Source organism: Pan paniscus, chromosome 16 (genome assembly GCF_029289425.2).
Source record: "Pan paniscus chromosome 16, NHGRI_mPanPan1-v2.0_pri, whole genome shotgun sequence".
NCBI classification, from domain to species: domain Eukaryota; kingdom Metazoa; phylum Chordata; class Mammalia; order Primates; family Hominidae; genus Pan; species Pan paniscus.
This window is the reverse complement of record NC_073265.2, coordinates 65,257,516-65,285,404: the sequence shown is the minus strand read 5'-3', so window position 1 is coordinate 65,285,404 and position 27,889 is coordinate 65,257,516. Positions and strand designations below refer to the sequence as shown.

At 44.4% G+C, this 27,889-nt stretch overlaps 1 protein-coding gene across 2 annotated transcripts in view; it reads right to left on the bottom strand.

Annotated features, from left to right (window-relative positions):
* TMEM266 (transmembrane protein 266) overlaps nucleotides 1-27,889 on the bottom strand; it is a 148,474-nt gene that overhangs the window by 120,165 nt on the left and 420 nt on the right. The window lies entirely within an intron of this gene.

Sequence of the window (27,889 nt, the reverse complement as noted above, 5' to 3'; positions counted from 1 at the left end):
TGCTGAGGGTGCTTTGAGGGTAACAAGGACCCTGTAGTCACAAAAGCCTAGGAGAAAATTTCAAGAAGCTATTTGATTGTTGCAAAGAAGTTGTAAGAGATGAGGTTGTGAATAGATCACTGGATCTGGAGACTTGGAAGTCTCTGTGCACCTTCAGGAAAAGACATTCCAGTAACCTGAGAAAGGAGCTGCTGAGGTTTAAGGGGGGCTTAGGAGAGACGGAGTGGTGAGGGAGCAGTTCTTTTTGACTTGACTTCTACAGCATTTGACATCAGCCCCTCACATTTGTTTAATCACTTTTCCCTTCTTTGGCTTCTATGATGTGACATTTTAAGGTCTCCCAGGATTCCTTCAAGGGCTGTGTGTTCCCTACTGCCCTTTAAATGTCAAGGTTTCCAGGGTTCTGTTTTTAGCTCTTGTCTCTGCTTAATCCATACACTCTCTCATTCATGATTATTTCAACAATGCCTACCTCCTGATGACTCCAGGTCCTTATCTCCAGCCCAGGACTCTCCCAGAGTCTCAGACCCATAGCTGTTAGTTCTGTCCACTGGACATGTAGATGCCCATATGTGCAACAACCTCAATATTTTTGAAACTCATCTCCTACTACCAAAAATCTCCCCCTAAAACCTGTGTACCAATTTTCACCAAATATACCTATACTACTAAAGGGTATAACCCCAAATTTTCTTAACTCTTTCCTCTTCTCTAATCACTTAAGCCTTATCAATTCTATCATCTCCATCTAGAAATTCATCCCCTTTCTCCATCCCCACTGCCGCTTCTTAAATTCTAGCCTTAAAATTTTTCAGCTGCATTATTACAGTCTCCCCATGTCTAGTCTCAATCCCCTCTTTCAGCCTTCTCCACACCACTTCCAAAGAAGTCTTTTTTTTCTAGTACTTTAAAAAAAAGATGCACAATTTATATACAATACACACATTTTAAGTATACAGTTTGATGAATTTGAAAAGAACCACCAACCCAATCAAGATGAGGCAGAAGAGGGACTGGAGGCAGGGAACCTAAGGCCAATTCATGCTGACTTCCTAGAACTAAATCAAAAGGAAAGCCCCAACTTTCCATGCCCAAGTAATAAAAGGACCAGAGGGTACTCCCTTTGCAACACCACCGCCCCCCCCCCACCTGCTCCCTTTTTCTGCATGGCAGATGAAAAATTGGAAGTACCTCTGATTGGTCCCCTCCTGCAAACAATCAGGCTGGTTATGGGCCAAGTCTTCATTTGCACAGGAGTATAACTTTGTAACTTCACTTCAGCCTCTGATTGGTTGCTTTCTGCAACGAATCAGACGTTTGCATAGGGTATAACTTTATAACTTCACTTCAGCCTCTGATTAGTCCCCTCCCACAACCAATCGGACTGATCATGGGCCACTACTTCATTAACATAGGGTTTACGGCAAGTAACCAATAGGAAACCTCTAGAGGGTATTTAAACCCTAGAAAATTCTGTAACCAGGCTCTTGAGCCCCTTGCTTGGGCTGCTCCCAGCCTGTGGAGAGTACTTTCATTTTTAACAAATCTCTGCTTTTGTTGCTTCATTCTTTCCTTGCTTTGTGCATTTTGTCCAATTCTTTGTTCAAGACACCAAGAACCTGAACATACTCCATTGGTAACAAAGCTATAAAACATTTCCATCACCCCAGAAAGTTCTCTAGTGACTTTGCAGTTAAGCCTCTGACACCCAGAGGCAACTGCTGTCCTGATTTCTATCACCGTTGCTTCATTGCCTGTTCTTAGACTGTTTACAAATGGGATCCTATGGCATGGATTATTCTGTGCCTGGATTCTTCAGCTCAACATAATGTCTGAGACTCATCTAGGTTATTGCATCTATGAGTAGTTTGCTCCTTTATGCTGCTGAGTAGTATCCAACTGTATGGGTATCCCATAGTTTGTTTCTTCCATTCACCTGTTGATGAAAAATTCAATCATTTCCAATTTGGCTCTTATAAAAAAGTGGTTATGGACATTTTTTTCTTTTCTTTCTTTTTTTTTTTTTTTAAATGGAGTTTCGCTCTCATCGCCCAGGCTGGAGTGCAATGGCATGATCTCAGCTCAATGCAACCTCCACCTCCCAGGTTCAATCAATTATCCTGCCTCAGCCTCCCAAGTAGCTGGAACTAAAGGCGTGCGCCACCACACCCAGCAAATTTTTTGTATTTTTAGTAGAGATAGGGTTTCACCATGTTGGCCAGACTGGTCTCAAACTCCTGACCTCAGGTGATCTGTCCACCTCGGCCTCCCAAAGTGCTGGGATTACAAGTGTAAGCCACCATGCCCAGCCTGTGGACATTTTTGTATGTCTTTTTTGGCATATATTTTCAATTCTTTTATTAAATACCTAGGAGTAGAACTGCCAGGTAGGTGTATGTTTAACTTTATAAGAGACTGTCAAACACTTTCCAAAGTGGCTATACCGTTTTATAACACCACCAGCCATGTGTGAGAGTTTCTGTTGCCTAAAGAGGTCTTTTGAAAATGCAAATCTGGGCCAGGTATGGTGGCTTATGCCTGTAATCCCAGCACTTTGGGAGGCCGAGGCAGGTGGATCAACTGAGTCAGAAGTTCAACACCAGCCTGACCAACATGGTAAAACCACTGTCTCTACTAAAAATAAAAACAATTAGCCAGGTGTGGTGGTGCATGGCTGTAGTCCCAGCTACTCAGGAGGCTGAGGCATGAGAATAGCTTGAACCCAGGAGGTGGAGGTTGCAGTGAGCCGAGATCACACTACTACACTACAGCCTAGGCGACAGAGCAAGACTCCATCTCAAAAAAAAAAAAAGAAAGGTTGGGTGCGGTGGCTCAAGCCTGTAATCCCAGCACTTTGGGAGGCCGAGGTGGGCAGATCACAAGGTCAGGAGATAGAGACCGTCCTGGCTAACACAGTGAAACCCCGTCTCTACTAAAAATACAAAAAATTAGCAGGGTGTGGTGGCAGGCGCCTGTAGTCCCAGCTACTCAGGAGGCTGAGGCAGAAGAATGCTGTGAACCTGGGAGGCGGAGCTTGTAGTGAGCCGAGATCGCGCCACTGCACTCTAGCCTGGGCGACAGAGTGAGACTCTGTCTCAATTAAAAAAAAAAAAAAAGGAAAAAGAAAAAGAAAATGCAAATCTGATCATACTATTTCCCTACTTAAAAACTTATCTCTGGGCTGGGCGCAGTGGCTTACGCTTGCCCAGCACTTTCGGAGGCCGAGGCAGGCAGATCACGAGGTCAGGAGTTCAAGACCAGCCTAGCCAATATGGTGAAACCCCATCTCTACTAAAAATACAAAAAATTAGCCAGGCATGGTAGCATGAGCCTGTAGTCCCAGCTACTCGGGAGGCTGAGGCAGAAGAATCGCTTGAACCCGGGAGGCAGAGGTTGCAGTGAACCAAGATTGTGCTCCAGCCTGGGCAACACAGCGAGACTCTGTCTCAAAAACAAAAACAAAAAAAAACCTCATCTCTGGCTCTTAAATATGTCCAAATTTCACCAGAACTAGGCAAGGCCCTTCATGACCTGTGTCCCAGTTGCCCAAACCCATCTCTTGCTATTTCTCCATATGCTCCCTTCATGTCTGTCATGCTGACCTCATTTAGTTCCCTTAACTCATGAAGTCTTTTCACATCTTTGTATAAACCCTTCCTGCTGCCAGAATGCCATTGTCTTCCTTATTTGCATAGCTAACGCCTACTCATCCTTTCTTTTTCTTTTATTTTCTTTTTCTTTTTGAGACAGGGTCTTGCTCTGTTGCCCAGGCTGGAGAGCAGTGGTGTAATCTCAGCTCATTGTAGCCTCTAACTTCCGGACTCAAGCAATCCTCCTACCTCAGCCTCCTGAGTAGCTGGGACTACAGGCATGTATCACCACACCAGGCTAATTTTTTTGATTTTTCATAAAGAGAGGGTCTCGCTATGTTGCCCAGGCTGGTCTTGAACTCCTGGGCTCTGGTGATCCACCTGCCTCAGACAACCCAACACTTTGGTGTCATTCCTGTAATGAGCGACCACACACCTGGCTGCTCATCTTTTCGGAGTGTTACTGATTACATCACCCCCCACCCCAAGTTAACTGCTACAGTGTGTGCTCCAATAACATACAGAGCCTGACTCCATCCTAATACTCTGCTCAAAGCATTATAATACATTATTTCCTTCTCTCTACCTGACTAACTCTTGGAATACTCTTTTCCCTCCCTCCTTTCCTTCTACCACTGTTTGATGATGGCCCACCACCGGACAGACACTATGTTGGGTGATGCACACAGAACGGTGAATTAAAACAGTCACAGCCCCTGCTCCCATGAGACTTACGGTAGGGCAGAAAAGACAATCGAGTAATTACACTCATAAATGGAAAATTAGAAACTGAGTTAATTGTTCTGAAGAAAGGAAGTGATGGGTCTACCAGCACATAAAAGGAGAATCTGGTCTAGATGGTGTGGGGGTGAGAGCACGGAAGGCTTCTTTGAAGAAATAATGTTTGAACTGGGAGCTAAAGGAGATGCAGGAATTAAGTGGGTGAAGTATGTTTCCTCCCTATGGTGGAAGGGAATATGGGACTGTTCGAGAAACAGAAATTAAGCCGGTGAGCCTGGAGAAAAAAGACTGATGGGCCTCACCTGAGGGACGAGTGTCAGGCCAGCGCCAGACTAGAAGCTGCTAAGAATTTGGTCATTACCTTGCTCGAGACCAAGGAGCAGGAAAACTGATATTAATAGTATCAGCCTTGCTTGCAGTGAGCTGAGATCGCACCACTGCACTCCAGCCTGGGCGACAGAGCAAGACTCCATCTCGGGGAAAAAAAAAAAAAAAGAGTATCAGCACCCCTGACGGCTCCCTATTGCTTGTCATTGCACCTAGCACGTGACCATTGATCTAGTTTGGATGTTTGTCCTCTCCAAATCTCATGCTGAAAGATGATCCCCAGTGTTGGAGGTGGGAACTAGTGGGAGGTGCTTGGGTCATGGGGGTGAATCTCTCATGAATGGCTAGGTCCCCTCCCTACAGTAACGACTGAGTTCTTGCTCTGTTAGTTCATGCCACGGCTGGTTGTTGTTGTTGTTGTTTTTTAGACAGAGTCTTTCTCTGTCGCCCAGCCTGGAGTGCAATGGTGCGATCTCCGCTCACTGCGACCTCCTCCTCCTCCTGGGCTCAAGTGATTCTCCTGTCTCAGCCTCCTGAATAACTGGGATTACAGGCGCTGGCCACCACGCCTGGCTAATTTTTGTATTTTTAGTAGAGACGGGGTTTCACCATTTTGGCCAGGCTGGTCTCGAACTCCTGACCTCAAGTGATCCACCCGCCTTGGCCTCCCAAAGTGCTGGGATTACAGGCGTGAGCCACCATGCCCAGCCACACAGCTGGTTGTTTAAAGAGCCTGGCGGCTCTCTTGCTCCTTCTTTCACCATGTGCCACGCTTGCCTCCCCTTCACCTTCTGCCATGAGTAAAGGCATCCTATCAGAGGTGTTAACTGATTATTTCACATCTGCACCCCCCCCCAGCCCAAGTTAATTGCTGCAATACTGTGCTCCAATAACATACAGGGCCTGACTCCATCATAATACTCTGTTCAAAGCATTATAATACATTATTTTCTTCTCTCTACCTGACCAACTCTTGGAATACACTTTCCCTTCTTCCCTCCCTTCTACCACTGTTAATGAATGAAAACCTTTACTGAAAACCTCACCAGAAGCCAAGCAGATACCAGTGTCATGCAGAACCATGAGCCAAAGAAACTTATTTTCTTTATAAACTATCCAGTCTCAGGTATTCCCTTATAGCAATGCAAAATGGACTAAAACAGTCATGTATAACATACATTTGCTAAATTAATAAAGTTTAGAAGTGTTCAAAAAATTTGACACCTAAAGGAAAAAGAGACTATATGTATTTTGAGCAGGCTACAGGGTTGTGGGAAGAGTGTTTTTAAGCAAAGACATGACTTGAGTTTGTTGATGCAATACAGCCAACAGAGGATGAAGAGAAGAAGCATGGAAATACGGTTCTGACATAGGTGGGAGGGGATGGAATTGAGAATACAAAGATCATTGGTTTTGAAAAGGAAGAACGATTCTTCCTTTGAGGTAAGAGAAAAGGGTGGGAAAACAGGGAAAGCCCTAGAGGAAAAAACACTACTGCTGGGAGAGGCATTGTTACAGTCATGTGGTCCAGGGGGCGTTTTCCTGAATCTGCATAATGCCATCAGATAGGCACTCTTTTCCAGCTGTGCCATGGATTGTCCCCATGATCATGGTGGGCAGATTTGCAGTGTGGTGACCATGTAACTGGTAGTGTCGGAAGCTTTCTCATACATTCGCCATCTACCAAATTTTCACAACAACCTCCAAGTATACAGACCCGATTTACAGATATGGACACTCAGGTTCAGGAAGGGGAAGAACCTTGCCACTGTCTACACTGTCAGTGAGTGTCTGACCTGGAACTGGAACCTAGGTCCAAAGGACTCAACCGCGAGGAGCCAGGGCAACTTGGAAGCCTATTCATTTGGTTCCCTTCTTATTGGCTTTACATGTTTTGCTTCAGTATGGCTGGAACATCATCGTTAGTGAGCCCAGACACAGTGGAAGGTGATATAGGCAGTTTTTGCCTTAAGGGTGGGTTTAATTTTCATAATGTGACCTCCAGGGTCTCCTATGAATGAACTAAGAAATAAGGCAGTTTGAGGATGCAGAAGGTACTCTGGCAGAGAACACATTATCCTCTTATTGGAAACGGAAGGATAAGAAAGGAATACCGGAGTGCATCACAGGTTAAGCTAACTAAAGATGAGGGCAATGACTTGTCCATAGTCAATAGCATGGGAGAAAAGTAACACGGAGACTTGCCTTCTTGTGACCTTTTGAACTCGGTACACGAACGCCAAGATGGCAATCACCTGAGTGGTAACCAGAGAGAGTGATTATAGGTGAGGCAGCTGTTGGAAGAAAAATCTATCCCAATAGAGAAAGGGCCTTCAGAATCATCCCCAGGGTGCTGGGTACGGAGGCTCATGCCTGTAATCCCAGCACTCTGGGAGGCCAGGTGGAAGAGTCGTTTGAAGCCAAGGGTTGGAGACCAGCCTGGGCAACATAATGAGACCTCATCTCTACAAATTAAAAAAAAAAAATTAGCTGGGCACAGTGGTGCACGCCTGGAGTCCTAGCTACACTGAGGCTGAGGTGGGAGGACTGCTTGAGCCCAGGAGTTTGAGGCTGCAGTGAGCTATCATCATGCCATTTCACTCTAGCTTGGGTGGCAGAGCGAGACAGTCTCCTAAAAAAAAAGAAAAAATCCATGGCGTGTCCATGCAGAGTTACAAAGCTGTGAGGGCCCTGGGCCAGGAGACAGGTGGCCGCTCCAGCAAAGAACAGCAGGTGATATGGGAACTAGCTCCATCTGTAGAGTGCAGTACTCCTGAAATAATCCTAATGAGAGGACGGCAGGAGGGCTCAATGGGCAGGTAGTTGTTCCCAGTTTGAAATGGTGCCTTTGGCAGGGCACGGTGGCTCACGCCTGTAATCCCAGCACTTTGGGAGGCTAAGGCGGGCGGATCACAAGGTCGGGAGTTCGAGACCACCTGACCAACATAGTGAAACCCCATCTCTACTAAAAATACAAAAATTAGCCAGGTGTGGTGGTGCATACCTGTAAACTCAGCTACTCAGGAGGCTGAGGCAGGAGAATCGCTTGACCAAGGAGGCAGAGGTTGCAGTGAGCCAAGATCGTGCCACTGCACTCCAGCCTGGGTGACAGAGAGAGACTGTCTCACAAAAAAAACAAGGCAAAACAAAACAAACAAAAAAAGAAATGGTGCCTTTAGGATTTATTTTTCATTTATTTTTTTTGAGACAGGGTCTCGCTCTGTCACCCAGGCTGGAGTGCAGTGGCACGATCTCGGCTCACTGCATCCTCCGCCTCCTGGGTTCAAGCAATCCTCCCACCTCAGACTCCTGGATAGCTGGGATTACGGGCACCTGCCACCATGCCTGGCTAATTTTTGTATTTTTAGTAGAGACGGGGTTTCACCACATTGGCCAGGCTGGTCTCAAACTCCTGACCTCAAGTGATCTGCCCGTCTTGGCCTCCCAAAGTGCTGGGACTACAAGCGTGAGCAACCACGCCCGGCTGAAGGATCTTAAAAGGAAACATCACTGTTAAGTCATTGCTGACACAGATAAGGTGGCCTCTCAATTACTGCCAAGCATCTTTATGCTATCTTACAGCTCTTGCACTTACAAATTGAGGTCTATTTAGTCTGTGCTGTTGTTGACCTCATATTTATTTACCATAATCAAGATTCACTCTAGTCTTGGCATCTTTTCCAAACTTACGACCTATAGTGGGTTGAGTTATGTCCCACTGCAATGCCCCCACCCCCGCACCGCCCTAAATCATATCTACCTAAAACCTCAGAATGTGGATTTTTTTTTTTTTTTTTTTTGAGACAGAGTCTCGCTCTGTCCTAGGCTGGAGTGCTGTGGTACGATCTCGGCTCACAGCAAGCTCTGCCTCCCGGTTTCACTCAGCCTCCCGAGTAGCTGGGATTACAGGCACACACCACCAAGCCTGGCTAATTTTTGTATTTTTAGTAGAGATGGGGTTTCACCATGTTGGCCAAGCTGGTCTTGAACTCCTGACCTCGTGATCCACCCGCCTCAGCCTCCCAAAGTTCTGGGATTACAGGCGTGAGCCACCATGCCCAGCCAGAATGTGATCTTGTTTAGAAATAGTATCTTTGCAGAGGTAACTAGTTGAGGTCATACTAGATTAAGGTGGGCCCTAAATCCAATGACAAGTGTCCTTATAAGGAAGAAGAGTAACCGGGAGACCTGCCTTCCTGTGACTTTTGTTTTTTTTTGAGATGGTGTCTTGCTCTGTTGCCCAGGCTGGAGTGCAATGCCACGATTTCAGCTCACAGCAACCTCTGCCTCTGGGGTTCAAGCGATTCTCCAGCCTCAGCCTCCCGAGTAGCTGGGACTACAGGCGTGTGCCACCACGCCTGGCTAATTTTTGTATGTTTAGTAGAGATGGGTTTTTACCATGTTGGCCAGGCTGGTCTCAAACTCCTGGCCTCAAGTGATCCGCCCACTTAGGCCTCCCAGAGTGCTGGGATTATAGGCGTGAGCCACCGTGCACATCCCCTGTGACCTTCTGAGCTCAGAATACGAATGCCAAGATGGCAATAACCTGGGTGGTAACCAGAGTGATTATGGGTGGGGCAGAGAAGAGAGGGCCTTAGGAAGACAGAGACAGAGATTGGATTTATGCTGCCACAGCCAAGGAATTTAGCTTTGTTGGAAAAGGAAGAATTTTCCCCCAGAGCCTATGCAGGGAGTGTGGCCCTGCCAGCACCTTGATATTGGACTTCTGTCCTCCAGAACTGTGAGAGAATAAATTTCCATTGTTTTAAGCCACCCAGTTTGTGGTAGTATTTTAATACAGCAGCCACAGGAAACTCATACACGAGTTGAGGTTGTTCTTCCCTTTAGGGAAGGAAGTCTCCAGCCCTGGCAGTTCCTCGGTTCACCCTCATATGTAAGTGCCCAGAAAAAAAACTGCTGAATAAACACATTTCCCAGATTTTGAATTGAGGGAGAAGTGTGATGTCCCTTGAGGTAGCACAGAGAGATCAATGGTGACATTAGATAGTATCTGGAAGACCCAAAGGCTGTGTATCAATTTTCATTGTGTGGCTTTAGCTTGGCAAATTTACTAAGTGTCAGGATGTGGCTTCAAGTTTTGTCAGACTCAAGGTTGAGTCAAACTTAGCATGATTAGCTAAGTCGTGCTAATCAGACTCACAAGAAATAAAAATCAAGCTGAAAATGTATTCATCTGTGTGTGTGTGTGAGAAAGAGAGGAGGCTTTTATTCCAGTATTGAAAATGCTCATATTCACTACCGGGGCCCCGGGTCAGAACACCTGGAAGCTGCTCTGTGACTGTAAGTCGCATGGAATCAAAGCAAAGAGGCAGGGCACCTTGAGGGGATCCATCCGGGCCATGGGGAAGCCCAGTGACCCTTCCAGGACCACAACAAAGCTTTTGTCTCCAGCACCACAAAGTTCAGGCCTGACAGAGTCGGCGACATTCGCTGCAAATCTGTAGTTCTCTGGCTTCTCTTCTCTATGTTCTCAGGTCAACTGCCCCACTACCACCCACACAGTTTTTCTCTAAACAGGATGTTAAACAAATGGATACTAAATGACAACTGTGTTCTGGACTTGCCTCCCTTACAAAGAAGGTCACCTTGGCTAAAGTATTGGGTTCTTTCAAATCCCCATTTACCATGTGTTTATTCCCATAAGAATGAATACCATCTGTATTAGTTTCTTTTGGCTGCTAAAACAAATCACCAAAAACTTGGTGGCTTCAAACAACAGAAACTTATTCTCTCACAGTTTTGGAGGCCAGAAGTCCAAAATCAAGGTGTCGTGAGGGCCTAGCTCCCTCTAAGGCTTGTAGGGGAGAATCCATTCCTTTCTTCTTCCAGCTTCTGGTCACTCCAGGAACTCCTTGGCTTGTAGTTTCATCAATCCAGTCTCTGTATCCACGGTCACGTTGCTGCCACAACTTCTTCTGAGGCTAATCTTCCTCTGCCTCTCTCCTATAAGGACACTTGTGATGGTATTTACTGCCCATCTGATAATCCAGAATTATCTTATCTCAAGATCCTTAATTTAATCTCATCTGCAAAGACCCCTTTTCCAGATAAGGTAACATTCACAGATTCCAGGTATTTGTGTGGATATCTTGTACAGGACCAGCTTTTGACTTACCACACCACCATTTGTGGATTTTGAGGACTGGGATTGTATCCGTGTTGATATGTCTTCAATGTCTCACACATGAATGAAAATAAATAGGCAAATTAAGGCAATCTTATTTCCAAATTCAAAGGCACCTCACCATCACTATGCATAATTGACATCCCTCTAAAAGGTTATCCGAGGGCCAGGCACGGTGGTTCACATCTAATCCCCGAACTTTGGGAGGCCGAGGTGGATTGATCACTTTGAGCTCAGGAGTTCGAGACCAGCCTGGGCAACATGGCGAAACCCTGTCTCTATAAAAAATACAAAAATTAGCCGGGTATGGTGGCATGCACCTGTAGTCACAGCTACTTGGGAGGCTGAGGCTGGAGAATCGCTTAAGCCCATGAAGCAGGGGTTGCATTGAGCCAAGATTGTGCCACTGCACTCCAGCCTGGGTGACAGAGTGAGGCCTTGTCTCAAAAACAACAGCAACAACAACAAACAAACAAAAAAACGGTTATTCAGAGTTTTTATCCTCAATACATGACTGGATTTCATGTGTGCATGGTTGAAAAGGAATTACTTCTGGCAATGAATCCATCTTTTCAGGCCAGCCTATTATAAATTGTAATCACAATCAGCATCATCTTTAAATATGCTATTAAATACTCTTGCATAATTATCTTTTGCCCTACCTGTTCAAATCCTTTCTATCTTTTGAGGCCCATCTAATGCCCGACCTTCCTAGGAACCATTCATGACAATTCCTTACCCTCCACGCCTGCTCATGATCTTGCCTAACTATGAGGTCTTCTTGCTCTGCCTGTGAGTATCATTTCTGCCTAGGAATTGGTAAACTCTTCCTGCCTAGGAATTGGTAAACTCTTCCTGAGTGGGATTTTCTTTCTCAAATAAGACTCGATGTATGTAATATAGCATATTGTTGGAATTTTGTTAAATCGTTGGTTTATGAATGTAAAGGGACCGTGTGAATATTTAAGCATAGGCCAGAGCCCACATCAAAACAATACTATTGTTTATTCTCAGGCAGGAAAGAGGCACCCATTGCTTGAGGGTCCAAGAGAAGGAGTGTATTTATATTGAGTTAATTTATTTAGAAAGTTAGATGCCTGTCTCCTGGAAGATGAGATATTTAACATTCAGCTAGAAGAGAAAGTTTTCTTATATAACTGGTAACTAGAAAGATAATCAAGAAACAGGAGAGGTGACTTGCTATCAAGAAATAAGGCACAGATCTTCAGGATGGAACGTTAGAAGGCTTGAAGAGCTGCCTTCTTGGCCAGGCACAGTGGCTCATGCCTGTAATCCCAACACTTTGGGAGCCCTAGACAGGAGGATCACTTGAGTCCAGGAGTTTGAGACCAGCTTGGGCAACAAAGTGAAACCCTGTTTCTACAGAAAAATTAAAAAATTAGCCAGGCATGGTGGTATGTACCTGTGGTCCCAGCTACTCGGGAGGCTGAGGGAGGATTGCTTGGTCCTGGAAGATGGAGGCTGCAGCAGCGAGCCATGATTGTGCCACTGCACTCCAGCCCGGGACACAGAGAAAGGCCGTGTCTCAAACAAACAAACAAAAAAAAAGCTGCCTTCTCTTCATTCTCCTCCAGAATTTGGTGAATAATTTGTGTAGCTAAAATACAGCCCCAATTTAAAAATGTATGTGATAGATGAGAGACTCAGATCTGACACTCCTATATATCTAAGTCTCGGACTCCTAACCTATTTTAAAGGCAAGGGCTGTGGTGTGATTCATTTTGGTTACTCTCTGTGCCTAGAAGTGTGAAGCATGTAGAAAGTGTCTGATAAATGTCTCCTGGATTAATGAAGCAACAAAATGAGGGAGAATTGCCTGATGGAGGGGTCCCCAACATGTCGTATCATTAAGTTGACACAGACCCTGGTGTCTGAAGCTTCATCTCCAACATAAGCCATGACCTTCATATTGGCAAGTAAAACATGCAACCTCTTAGGTGCATTAGACACAACCAATCACTTACAGCTCCTTGAAACACTATTTTGCCTAGCTTTCAGGAGACCACACCATCTGGTTTTCCTCTCCCTTCATTGAATGTTCCTTCTCAATTTCCTCCTCTGGGTTTTCCTCCTCCTCTTGACCTCTAACTGTTGCTATGCCCTAGGGCTCATTACTCAGCCCCTTTCTCTTCTCCATCTACCTTCTCTCCCAGGGCCTAGGTGAGCTCATTCAATGTCATGGCTCAAAATGTCATCCACATACCCTGGCTCTAAAATTTCTGTCTCCAGCCCCATCTTCTCCCCTGAACTTCAGACTTGCATATCCAACTGTCTACTTGACATCTTCAATTAGATGTCTCACAGATTGTAAAATGTAACATGATTGAAACAGAACTCTTTATTTCCCCCTACTTAAAATCTGCTCCTCCTCCATCTCCACTGGAATAAATGGCAATTTTATCCCTCCAATTGTTCAGGCCAAAAACCTTGAAGTTAATCTTGACTTCTTTCTTTCTCTCCCACCCCACAACCAATCCTTCAGCAAATCCTACCAGCTCCACCTTCAAAATATATCCAGAATCCAACCCCACGTCCCACACTGACAGCACCCTGGTTCAAGCTACCCCATCTCTTACCTGGGTTACTGAAACAGCCCTCTAAGTGCCTTTCTGTCTCCTCCTCACCCCATGTGGTCTACCATCACATCACAGCCAAGTGACTCTTCTCAAACCATCTCAGTCATGCCACTCCTCTGCTGTCAATACTCCAAGGTGTCCCAATAAATTTTATGAAATTCAAATCCTCACCATGGTCTACAAGGCCCTAAATTCTCCCTTTCCAGTTTATTTCCTGTCCCCTTAATCTCGACATTCTCATTCCACAGGCCTCTTTGATGTCCACAGCAAAGAGGACATATAATACATTAAAACATATTATAAAATAAAATATTATATAAGCATTAATTTGAGGTGTCAATATCATAAAGTGGGGGTAGGGCAAAGCTGTAAAGGAGTAGAGTTTTTGTGTTTAATGGGTACAATTTTGACTTTGCAAGGCGAAAAGAATTCCAGACGTGGATGGTGGTGACGACTGCACAGCATCCATGTACTTAACACCCCGAACCATACATTTAAACATGGTAAAAACTGTAAATTGCATGTTATGTGCATTTTACCACAATTAAAAATGAAAAATAAAAAATCATTTATATACAGATACGTGCATATGAATAACCAGTCTGAAAGGATAGGTGCAAAAGGTGAATAATAATGATCTATGGGTAGTAGGATTATAGATGACTTTTTTCCTTAATGCAAAAAAGCATTTCTAATTTATGCATTATGTGAATTATGTAATTTATGTGTGACTTTTATGTATTCCTTGTACAATAAAAACACATGAAAAGCCGTGTATAAAACTTATACCCAGTGTGGCAATAGTATTCAACTACAAACAAAATCTGAAAATAAAACATGTGTCACAAACTACAGTCCTCAAACATCCCATTGAGTGTGGTCAATTTCAATGGCCTCATCTCCACAAGAACTGGACAAGAGGCCAGGAGAGTTCAGGTTTTCAAATGCAGACTCAGGTGGAAATGCGGATGTTAACTGTCTGACACAGGCCAATCATGCCACACATGAATAAGCTCTTGCAAAATTCTGAATATTTCTACAATGTGTCATTTGATAGTGTGGTGTCTTTTGACACAGACCAAGCTACAAAGCTGCCTACAGTGTATAATTAAGGGTTTCAGATATACTAAGGTTTTCTTCTGCCAAATGCCATTCATCTACGCTTGACTTTTCCAACAAATATAACCGAAGTACAATTTGTAAAGCCAACTCACTGTGTGAATTATTTTGTCCTGCTGTTTTAAGGAACTGCACCGTGTACAGAAGTAGAGAAATTTGGCCCGGCATGGTGGCTCACGCCTGTAATCCCAGCAGTTTGGGAGGCCAAGGTGGGTGGATCACTTGAGGCCAGGAGTTCGAGACCAGCCTGGCCAACATGGTGAAACCCCGTCTCTACTAAAAATACAAAAATTAGCCAGGCATGGTGGCGGGTACCTGTAATCCCAGCTACTCAGGAGGCTGAGGCAGAAGAATCACTTGGACCTGGGAGGCAGAGGTTGCAGTGAGCCGAGATCGCACCACTGCACTCCAGCCTGGGTGATGGAGCGAGACTTAGTCTCAAAAAAAAAAAAAAGAAGGCCGGGCAAGGTGGCCCATGCCTGTAATCCCAGCACTTTGGGAGGCTGAGGCAGGTGGATCACCTGAGGTCAAGAGTTCGAGACCAGCCTGAACAACATGGTGAAACCCCATCTCTACTAAAAATACAAAATTAGCTGGGTGTGGTGACACATGCCTGTAATCCCAGCTACTTGGGAGGCTGAGGCAGGAGAATCACTTGAACCCAGGAGGCAGAGATTGCAGTGAGCCAAGATCATACCATTGCACTCCAGCCTGGGCGACAGAGCGAGACTCCGTCTCAAAAAAAAAAAAAAAAAAAAAAAACTCCATCTCAAAAAAAAAAAAGAAGGCTGGATGCAGTGGCTTATGCCTGTAATCCCAGCACTTTGGGAGGCTAAGGCAGGTGGATCACAAGGTCAGAAGTTTGAGACCAGCCTAGCCAACATGGTGAAACCCTGTCTCTATTAAAAATACAAAAATTAGCCGGGCGTGGTGGTGTGCACATGTAATCCCAGCTACCCAGGAGGCTGAGGCAGGAGAATAGCTTGAACCCGGGAGGCGGAGCTTGCAGTAAGCCGAGATCATGCCACTGCACTCCAGCCTGGTGACAGAGCAAGACTCCGTCTCAAAAAAAAAGAAAGAAAAAAAAAGTAGAGAAATTATTCTGGAATACCTAAACCACAGAGCCCAATCCCATCATTGGACAGGAGAGGATGCCAGGACCCAGAAAAGTGAAGTGACTTGTCCAGAGGCTCACTCCTAGTTTGTGAAAAAGCTGGGACTAGACTCAGGAAGTCCTGAGGCCTTAGTCCAGTGCTGCTTCTTTTTTTTTTTTTTTTGACAGAGTTTTTTGCTCTTGTTGCCCAGGCTGGAGTACAATGGCGCAATCTCGGCTCACCGCAACCTCCAACTCCCAGGTTCAAGAGATTCTCCTGCCTCAGCCTCCCGAGTAGCTGGGATTACAGGCATGCACCACCACGCCCAGCTAATTTTATATTTTTAGTAGAGACGGGGTTTCTCCATGTTGGTCAGGCTGGTCTTGAACTCCTGACCTCAGGTGATCCGCCCACCTCGGCCTCCCAAAGTGCTGGGATTACAGGTGTGAGCCACCGCGCCCGGCCGGTCCAGTGCTTCTTTTCAAAACTTGGAATGTCATCTTTGGAAAAGGAGAGTAACTAATAACCATCTGAATGTGGTTACAACTGGAAATACGTTTATTTCTCTCCAAACTTTGTCTTCAAACCGGCCCTGCTGGCTCTCTCTTCCCTGCCCCTTGATGATAACTTTGACAGACTTCATAGCTTTCTGGTTACTCATAATTTCAAGAACCTCAATTAAGGTTAATTTTCAGGTGTTTAAAAAAAAAAAAAAAGCCGAATCTGGTCTAAATCAAATCTTTAACTTGACACCCAGTTCAAAGCTCCTCCCCCTGCCCTGGGTAAGACTGAGCACAGCTCTAGGTCTTGCAGCAGGGAAGCAGGGGAAGCCTGCTCTCTCTCCTCCTCTCTGTCCCCCACTGCTTCTTGCTTTCCGGGGTCAGTGATGGGTCTGGGGTGGGGCTGGTGGGGACCAAAGAGTAGAGTAAAGGGGCAAAAGTCTTCACACTTGGTTGCAGCTCTCCCTTGGCTGACAGCATTCTCTGGGTTGCAAGTGTCCAAATGCTGAATGTTCCATGGGATGCAGCTATGGTTTCTCAAGAGGCCTTATAAGAATCTCCATAGGGTGTGAGTTAGGGGCACCAAATGGAGAGGTGCTCTTGGAGCCCTCACTCTTGGCTGGGAAGAAACAGCCCTCTCCCACCCACACTGGGAGAAGTAGGGACAAATGATCGTACTTTCCCTCACACTGCCCAGTGACTCAACTCTCCTTGAATGCCTCATCTTTCCTTCACACAGGCTGTAGGTGGGTAATGGTGGCCAGAACAGTTCACCAGTCTGTCTATAGATCTTGTGGGGTTGTGCCTAGCTGTTCCTCTGCAGAAGGTGGGAATACTTACCACCTAGCATCTTCACAAAATATCCCATTCGACATCCCATGACAGGAATCCTGAATGTTGTCTGCAGGGAGGAGGTACTTCTTAATTTTGTAAAGCCTTGGCACTACACAAAGAGGAAGCAGCTGCTGGAAGTTCCTGGGGTAGCAAGGGATCTACCCAGGAACTTCGGCAGAAAGGAGTGGCTGCCTCCCAAGACAACCCCCTTTATCATATGGAACGTCAAGGAGCCTAAGGAAAAGACTCTGAAAGTTGCTTCTTCCCCGGGACAAACCGGACTGGGTGTGTCAGGATAAGACAAACTCCTGAGTCTGTCCTTCAATGACTATGTGGCACTGACTGAGCACTTTCCTCTTTCTGGGCCTCAGGCTCCACATCTGTAAAATAGTGGGAGGGTAAGTATTTGTCATTTTTGGTGGCCTAGCATTGGAGGACCCTCTGTATTTGGAGGAATATCAAGATAGGTGGCTGGCAAGGTCCCCTCTTCCCCATTATGGAAGCCCAAGAGGGAGGGGACATATTGTCTTTCTCCCTACCCTTGCAATGTAGTTATAGCATAGAAATGTGACCTGGGCTCAGCCAAGAACTTTGAATCCTTAATAAGAATGGAAAAGTCTAGCTGTGGTGGAATAAGTTCCAGAGGTATGGCAGTGTTGACTGGGAGTGGGTAGCCCAGAGTACTAGAGTAGTAATACTAGAGTACTTGAGCTGTACCTAGCCACCATTATTTTCTGAGCTGGCTCTCTAAGACCTTATGACTCTGCAGAAGTGCCCATGTTCTTCTGTCATAAACGTGCTTGGCTCACAGCCCCCATTTCAATTCCTTTCTTCCTTGTCTCCCTCTATTCTAGAGGCCAGAAAGCAAAACAGTTGAATTTCCATACTCCTTAGCATTCAGAAGTAGTCATGTGATACAGTTGTGATGAATAAAATAAAGAAATAAGTCCCTTCTCCAATATGAAGGCAAAACCTGGAAGGAAAAAGGCTTTCATGCCTCATCTTCATCCTTCCTCCTTCTTCCTAACTGGAACACAGATGAAATGCCTGGAGGTGAAGCAGCCATCCATGACCATGAACAGAATGCTAAATAGAACCTCAGCCTCTGATGACAGCCCTGAGCAGCCGGACAAGCCCTGGATTTCTGCCTCTAGACTTATTACACAAGGAAAATAAGATATCCGCCTATTTAAGTCACTGTTTTTCAGATTTTCTTACTCCCAGATAAACACATTCCTTCCTGATCTACTTCAATATTAGGAATATTCAATAAATGCAATAAACGTTGCATAATATTCAATAAATTCAATAAATATTCAATAAATGCAATAAAGGTTGTATAATATTCAATACATTCAATAAAAGTTGAGCTGAGAATGGTATTTACAGTTGTACAATATCTTATAGTTTATAAATTGTCATTACTGCTGAAGTTTCTCAGGGTAGGTTTCTTTTTTTTTTTCTTTTCTGAGACAGAGCCTCACTCGGCTGCCCAGGCTGGAGTGCAGTGGCATGATCTTGGCTCACCGCAAAGTAGACCTCTCGGGTTCAAGCAATTCTCCTGCCTCAGCCTCCTGAGTAGCTGTGACTACAGGCGTGCACCACCATGCCCCGCTAATTTTTTGTATTTAGTAGAGATGGGGTTTCACCATGTTGACCAGGCTGATCTCGAACTCCTGACCTCAGATGATCCACCTGCCTTGGCCTCCCAAAATGCTGGGATTACAGGTGTGAGCCACCACACCTGGCCCACCAGGGTATGTTTCTGTTGCTTAACACCAGAGACTCTGGTTGGTACCTTGAGCTTTTAAGGTCTCCTCCAGCTCTGACAGTCTATCCTCTTTAAGAGGAACATTCCTCTTACTATGCAAACTCATATCAACCTCAGCTTTTACAACTCAACCAAAGAGAAGAGCAATCATCTCGCTTTGAGGTGGTTCATCACCAAACCAGGCCCTATCTCCTCCTGCTTTTTCTGTCCTTTGATCTATTCCTTAAAGCCAACAGCCAGCCCACCCATGAGTCGACCTAGCCTAGTGTGACCTCACAGAGCTACCTACTTGACTAGACTTACAATTTCCAGAGGCAAATAGATTCCTGCTAACTAGGCCGAATCTGAGTTCAGTATGACATGTTCGTACAATATTTTGTAGTTTGAAAACTTAAACTATCTTTTTTCTGCTATGTCACTGATCCTTGCAACAATCCTGAGATAAACAGGGCAAGCATAAGGACCCTGATGCTCACAGAAGTGATGTGCTGTAGGTTCTAGAGATGATAAATAAGATGACCATATGACAGGAGAAAGTGTGGGAAGGAGAATGTACACCGGGCTAGGAGTCACGAAGCACAGGCACTATGTTCCAGCCCTGCCACTCATTAGTAGCTTGACCTCTTGCAAGTCTACCTGTCTGGATCCAGTTTCTTCATCTGTACAACAAGGATGCTGGATGTATTAGTTAGTGCAGGCTGCCATAACAGAATATCATAGATTGGGTGGCTTAAACAACAGAAAGTTATTTTCTTACAGTTCTGGAAGGCTGGAAGTCCTGGATCAGGATGCCAGCATGGTCAAGTTCTGGTAAGGGCTCTCTTCCTGGCTTGCAGACAGCCACCTTCTCACTGTGTCCTCACATGGAAGCAGGAGAGAGAGATAGTATCTTTCTTCCTCTTTTTATAAGGGTACAGTACTATCAGATTAGGGACCAACCCTTATGACATCATTTATCCTTTATTATCTCCTAAAGACCCTATCTCCTGATAAGTCACATTGGGGGTTAGGGCTTCAACATATATATACATTTTTTGGAGGGGAAACAACTCAGTCCACTGTACTGGATATGATCTTTGGAGTTCCTTCCACCTGTTAGCACAAGTCTGGAACACTGAAGATACAGTAGCCTATGGAATTAGTAATTCTACCTTGCCTCCTTTTGAGAAACTACACAAGGCTTATTTCTAGACTATTCGTAGGGAACATTTTGGAGATCATCTGTGTAAACACTTTCCCATCCCTAGGGCAATTAACAAGCCAAAGGTAATCTCTGGCCAAATCAGGTCTCTCCCAAAGTTGGGGCCTTAAAGTTTTTCAGAAAGCATGTATTTTAACTGTCACTTTTAGCCTTTGGGTATGGCATGCAATTTCTGCTACTGCATTTAGAAAGAACATAATGACGACTGTCAATTGGAGGTGGGTTTTAAATCACAAGTCTCCAGCTAAATTTTCTAAGAGCCATGAAGATTACTGCGCAATTGTGGCCTTTCACCAAAGCACAAAGTACCTTGTCAGTCCTACTTTATGCAGCACCTGCAAGTGCTGTCTTAGAGTGGCTTTATGGTCAGAAGCAGGCTCTGGTGGGGAGAGCTGGCCCTTTGCAGGTCAAATATAATTCCCTCCAGTCATAATCAAATATTTCAGATTTCTCCAGAAATATTAATTATTTTTGGTTTGATATACTTATTGTCAAAGGCCGACAAGTACTTTGAGCACTTAAATTACAATGCCCCCCACAAAAAAATACCCCAAGGATGATTTTAACAGTCACAGGATGTGTTATTGCATACTTTAAGCTCTTAAATACAATGCCAAAAAACAAAAAACCCAAGAATGATTTTTTCTTTTCTTTTCTTTTTTTTTTTTTGAGACGGAGCCTTGCTCTGTCACCCAGGCTGGAGTGCAATGGCACAATCTCGGCTCATTGCAACCTCCGCCTCCAGGGTTCAAGTGATTCTCCTGCCTCAGCCTCCCAAGTACAGGCATGTGCCACCACACCCAGTTAATTTTTTGTATTTTTAGTAGAGACGGGGTTTCTCCATGTTGGCCAGGCTGGTCTCAAACTCCTGACCTCAGGTGATCCGCCCTCCTTGGCCTCCCAAAGTGCTGAGATTATAGGCGTGAACCACCGCACCCAGCCCCAAGGATGATTTTAACAGTCCCAGAATGTGCTGTTGCATCTAGACCTGAGGCCTTCAGGAGTAAGAAGATGGTCTGCATTTCTGTAATTTGTTTACATCTCCTTATTTATGATATAATCTACAACTGCTTATAGAGTCTAAATTTTCCTTGTCTGTGTAATTTCAAACCCAAATTTACCTTTCATGTATATTATAACCCAATCTTCATCTTCATTTGACCCAAATTATCTAAGTTCTGTATTCTTCAAACTAGAAAGATGCTGAGTTTTCTGTATTGATCCTATGGAGAACGGTTCTCAAATGGGGGTGACTTTGCACCCTAGGGGACATTTGGCAATTTCTGGAGACATTTTTGGTTGTCACCACTGGGGATGGGGGGTAATCGTGGTAGTACCGGTGGCATCTAGTGGGTAAGGGTCAGGGATGCCGCTAAATATCCTACAATGCACAGGACAGCCCCTGCAACAAAGAATTACCTGGCCCCATGTGTCAACAGTGTTGAAGTTGAGAAACTCTGCTACAGAATGTCAAGATGCAAAGCATATGGTCCTTTGTGGCTTCCAGGGTTGTGGGGTGGGAAGCTGTTATACTGGCAGCACAGCTCTGGCACTCTTCATGACCCCAGGGACACACACAGCAGATGCCGATGAAAACTTAGGCTGTCTTTGCCAGGCCAACTCACAACGCCAATAAAGGGGTTAATTTTTTTTTTTTTTTTTAAGTAGGCAGCCCTTCCTTTGATTTTCATCCAACTTCAATGCCCTCTTCACCAGGGCAGAAAGGAGAAAGCAAGCAGGACTAGAATACAGTGGCTCCAGAGCAGGCCTATAGCAAGGTCTGAAGGGTTGATAGATTTGATACTCACAGCTTTACAGCTCATTTTATTCTGAGAGTAGAGAGTATAGAAAAAACTTCTAAACACTTCTTAAAAATTCTAACAGCTTTATAGGTTGGTAGGATTTCAAGCTACTTTTTAAAAGCATTAAATTATTCCCTGTGCTCCCATTATTTTAATTATTTCTATATATCCCTCCTCGTTCCAAGAAGGTTCTGACATGGGTAACTCTCCCTGTGGTGTTGACTTAATTATCCCATATCAAGCTTACATGAGCTCCAGGACTGATCAATACAGGTTTCAATTTAGGAGGAAAAAGGATTTTGGAAGGGCCAAGTAAAACCATAATGTTTTGGCAGTTAAAAGATATGAGTTAAATTCCCACTATGTGTAAAGTTATAGTGCTAAATGCTGAGGAAGATATTTTTTAAAAGTATAAATCACAGCTGGTGCCCTTAAGTAATTCATACTCTGTCTGAGAGAGATAGGCTCCGTGCCCAAGGGAGGCTGTCTTCTGCTACAAAGCAGGCTGTGCTTGGTGGCTCCTGGGCAGGGGCAGCCCTCGGCATTCTTCCCTCCTCTGGCCAGGGAAGGAGGGGCAGAATAGGAAGAGGTGAGGGTGGTTGAGGGGGGAGTGCGAGGGACAAAGCCTCAGAAGTGGACGCACACTGGGGAGGGTCTGAGATATAAACAAACTAAACGAGAGCCAGATCTTAGAGGTCCTGATGGCTAGAGGGAGGCATTAGGGTTTTATTCTAAAGTTACAGGCATGTACACAGGAAGTTATATGATAAAAAAAAATAGCATTTGTTGGGTGCTTACCCTTTACTAAGCATACTATTTAATCCTCTGCCGTAGCTACTCTTCTCCCCATTTTACCGATGAGGACACTGAGGTACAAGGGTTAAATCACTTACTCAAAGCTACTCTAGCAAGTGCTAGAGCCAGGATTCACATCACAGGCAGAGCCCACACTCTTAACCACTTCAGACTGCCTCTTGATAGAGCAGGAAGGATGACAGCAGAGGAGAGACCAGATAGACACGGACACCGCTAGGAAGGAGCTGCCGACAGACAGCATTTCAAAGAGTAGAGGAAGTCAATGGGGTCAGATGTTGCTGAGCCATCATGAATGAAATCTGAGAAACAGCCATTGGATTTATATTAGGCAATCACCGGTGACCTTTAAGAGTTCTGTTTCAGTAGAGGGGTGGGGGCAGGAGCTCCTTGCAGGGTATCAAGAAGGGCAGTGATAGAGCCTTGCATAGAAACTGACAGTTAAAAGACAGGGAGAAATGGGAGAGAAATTTCCAAGCTTTTCTTTTGAGACTATGTCCCAAAACAATGGAACCTTTTCTTTGTTGAGGAATTGCAATATGTTTCACCTTGTTCTTTTGTTTTGATGCGCAAAGCTAACAAATTTTAGGAGTCATGGTTAAAGGAGAATTAGTAACTGTCATAGAAATTGTTTTTTAAAAGCCCTGCATCAAATTCAGGTAAAGTACAAAGATTTGACTATTTCAAAGGAAACTGTCATGGGCAGAAGGTTAATTGGCCTTATGCATTGTATTGGCTGGAGAAAATGGCAATTGTGTAACCAGGGTGGGATGGTGTGAGGGAATCGTAGATAAAATAACTTGCTTCAGACCTGTTTTGAGCCAAGGGAAAGAAGCTGAAGCATTGCCTGCATTACGGCTTGACAGTGAAATCTAGAGAACAGCTGCCTGGACTTCCAAAAACCTGGGCTGCAAAGGGCAAAAATACTTATTAAAATTCCTTGTTTTAATGAGTTCTGGGAATAGGAGTTATCAGCCTCTGTCCTAGCTACTAAGTAGTTTCTATTACAAATCAAAAGCAGTTTTAGGGAGGCTGTGTTTTTTGACGGGGAAATCCTCTCCTGGCGGGTAATTCAGACTGCCTAGGGCAGCAATTAAAGCCATCCAGGAGGAGGAGAGGAGGCCTTTGTGGCTGAGGAAGTTTCTCCCAGGCTTCTTTCCATAACCATGAACTCCCTTTAGCATCCCAGTGTAGTCCATTCTAAAGTGTTCTGCAGATGAATCAGTCCTCAAAGTGCCTATGATTTTGCTACGGCCCAAGAACTACTGCAAACAATAGATGAATGAAAGATATATGTAGAGTCCTTCCTGGGACTGCTTACACCAAAGAGATCTCAGGCTGTGATGCTTCTCAGACACATGGGGTAAGTGCTTTGGCAGTGAACTCTCAGACCCTGGCTCAAACAGGGATGACACCAACAGGTATTTAATGTTTAAAAAATGCAACAGGCTAATAATGCAGGCAGTGCAAGGATTTACCTGTCTGTGTAAAAAGCCAGTAGGAATGACCGTAGGCTCCTTTTCCTTTCTAGTGACTCAGGCCACTGGGAGAGTTGATGGATGGCTGAAGGAATCCAGAGTCTCCTTTGGAAGTTCTTCAAAAACATTATGCATTCCCATTACAAGGGAACCCACACAGATCTCTTCTCCATCCCAGGCCATCTCCCCACGTACCATTTGCTGCCTCGTCACACATCCCAACCCTCAGGTGACTTTTTCCCCATCTTTACAGGTTCCTCTCTTCCCAACACCGGCTCAAGAGTAAGCCAGATCTTTCCCGATTCTTCTCTACTTTCTTGCTGTTCCCCCAAACAACACATAAAGCTTTTGCATTTTAGAGGTTTCATTGCTCACTACAGAGAACAGTAAGGACTAACAAAAACAAAAAGTGTGGGAAGCTGGAAAGATTCAAGGATACCATAGTGATTTGTTGATTCTTTTTTCACAGTACCAGAGTTGGGGGAGTGAACAAAATACACAGAACCCCTGCCCTTTGGAGCATTCATTCCATGGGGGAGATGGGCAATACACTTAACAACTAATTAATATAGTAGGCTAGGAGGTGCTATGAATAAAAGCAAGACAGGGAGGAGGAAAGGATGCTGTGGGAGTGGGGATAGTTTTAAAGGAGTGGTTGGACTATGAGCAAAGCTGAAATGAGGCGAAGGACTATGAAGATACCTGTGGGAAGAGTATTCCAGGGGAGAGAACCATTAGTGCTAAGGGCCTGGGGCAGGGGGTACAGCAAGGAGGCCAGTGTGGATGGAGCAGAATAGGATGGGAGGCCAGAGAACTATGGGGCAGAGAGTGCTTCATCTTGCAGTCAGAGTACAAAAGGCAATGAGCCCAGAGTTTGAGCTATGCTGACTTGGGCTCAAATCTTGGCTCTGCCCCTTAGGTCATTTACCTTGGGCTCCCCCACTTCTTATCATATAAACAGTTGACCACAAAGGGTGGTCACTGCAATATGAGATGTGAAACTTCCTATCACAGGACACAGCACACGACAGCCATAGTAAGAAAGAGAGACTGATGAAAATCAAGTATTTCAAAGTAATCTGTGAACTTTTGTGATTCAAGATTGTCGACAACTGAATAAAAATCTCATTTTAAAGAATACTAAATTAAGAAATACTTTAAGAAAAAACACATTTCATAATGAAGTAGCTTACAAGGTCGATCAAGGAAAAACAAATATCCCAGTTTTAGTGCCTTATTCAACAATGTACTAAAATATTCATTATAATCAGTCACCACAGACATGTGAGTTTCATAGCTTGGAAAACTTTTCCCCCACTCTCCCAAAAACTCTCGTGAAGGGAATAAAAACAAATAATGCTTAAGCATTAATAGTTTCCCATATGACTTTCCCAGTTTAAATATATGTTTTAAGAGAAAAAAAAAGTAGTCCAGAAACATTTTTATATTTCCTGAATTGGCCTTTGCACAATAAAGCCTTCTCAGCTCTGCATTAAATGAAATCCTGCTTGAATGGAAGACAGCAGACTAGTCCGTTTCTCAAACTCTTCAATCATGAGATTCCCAACTGAAGAAGATAGTGATGCTCCCCACAGGAAAACTCATTTCCTCCCCAGAAATCAAGTAACACCTCTTGCTTTCTGCTTCTTGCCCAGTAACATCAGGACTCATCTTGAGTTTATCTGATCATAGACTGGAAATCCCCAAGACAGAAAGATCCTGTCTCAGCATTTCTGTAAACACCAGGGAATGTGCTCCTCCTAAACTGAGTGTTTTCCATGAGGCAAGAATACTATGTACAAACCGCTATACTGTTTCAAAAGAACACAGTGTAATGAAAAAGGTAACATCATGTTGCTCTAAAACCAATCACATTGACCAAGGCAAAAACAGAGCTTATAAAATTAAAAGAGATAGTCTTATATTTCCTACTTAATATTATTCATCAATTTATAATTAAAAGCTGTTATTTGCATGGGATATACTTTCCAAATAATTCCTTCTATTCACCTATACCTTTCTCACCACTATCTCAACTATGTGACCTGAGTAAAAAAGCTATTAGCCCCACTGGGTGAATTTTCACTGATGCAACTACAGCAATTTCTAAGTCCATGAGAACTGCTAGGAATGTTTAACAAAATCCAATACCTGCATTATAATAATGCACTTTAAAAAATGATTAAATACACATCCATAGCTGAATGCAGAGATTCCAAGAACTTTGAATGCATAATTGCTATAATCATAGAGAGACTGGATTACGAGCCACGGCTGGTATGGATGGATTCCTTCCTCCCATTAAGGCACTCACAGACAAGTGTGATAGACAATGTTGCTCTGATGACTGGCAGTGAGACCAGAAGATAGTGTGCAGGGCAGCAAGGAGGGTAGGGTGGGATGCGATAATGGAAAATGGGAGTGATTCATTCTACTTAATGCATATACGTTTTATGGGTTTAAATTTGGAGGGAAACAACTTTTTAAACTCAACTCCTTGTGTGTGAGAATTAAATGGAAGCACATCTTGGACCCCACTTTTTATAGGTTTAGTGCCACCTCAAAAAATTCCATACTGATCCATTCTGAAACAACTGCTTTTCTTACTGGAAAGCCACAAAGTTGGTGCAGAATCTATGAAATGGAAAATTAGACCCAAGTCAACATGCTCATGCATAAGCTTGATTTTAATGAAAAGGTACATGGAGCAGCCGCACCTGGAGGAAAAGCCCCCTCAGGGCTCCCCACCTCCAGTATCCCCATGTGCTTGAGTTTGCATCCTTACCCTGTCCCTGACTGTGTGACCTTGGGCAAGTTAGTTAACCTTTCTAAGTCCTGGCTTGTTCATTTTCAACATGGACATAACAGGTTTGCTGTGAGGACTAAATGAGCTCATACACAAATAGTTTTAGCTCAGTACCTGGTACATATGAACATTTAAGAAACATGTCCTTCTCGTGATTAGATGTGACACTCTGACCATATTTTAGAAGCAATTACGGTTCAGCTATCATATCCCAACATCTTGTGATAACCATTTTCATTTTTTGCTTCTAGCTCTTACTATTCTTTTCATCACAATATTTTAGGGTGGAGGTATTTGGGGGAGGAGGTAAGCAGTTATATACATCCCATTTTCCCACTGTTGTTCAAAGCAAGGTGAAAAGCCAGGGAAATAAACACATGCACTGAAGAGAAATTCAGTCTTTAGGATATGATGTGATGGGTGTATGGAATATAAACAAATCATATAATTTCAACCTCTCACATATAGGGCATCAAATCATAGGTAGGTCTTATTTTAAAAGAAAAGCCAAGCAGCATTAAAGAGGATAGAGGGAACCCATATGGGCCTATTGCTAGCTCAGTATTGGTGACTGTGAAACAGGGATGGGTGAGCTAGATTACGGGGGTGTTTCATGGGGTCTGACTTCCAACAGGTGGCTAGCTTTAGTCATGTTCAGATGCAAAACCATAATGAGTTTGAGTATGCAAGTCCCAGGGATTCTGTTGAAGGCCATCTTTTCTCGGCCATCAAGGGAGACAATTTTCTAGGTTTAAGCCTCCCTGGCAAGTTAGCAAGCAGGGAACTGCCTGCCCTAGCTTGCACCTGTCCCCTGAAGGGGATTCTGGCCTGACGGTGAAGACCCACCATCCCTTCCAGACAGTCCATTCTGCCGCTGGGGCACCTCCCGACAAACGGGGGAAGCCCACTAGGAAGTGGTCACGACCAACCAAGCCACAAATCCTCAGGGTGTGGGATTTCCACCTCTATACCACGTCTGAAAACCGAAAATAGGCGCCCGCTTGCCATACTGCAATGGGATTCCCCCCAGCAGCAACCCCCCCCCCTCCAGCTTGCATGTTTTATTAATAA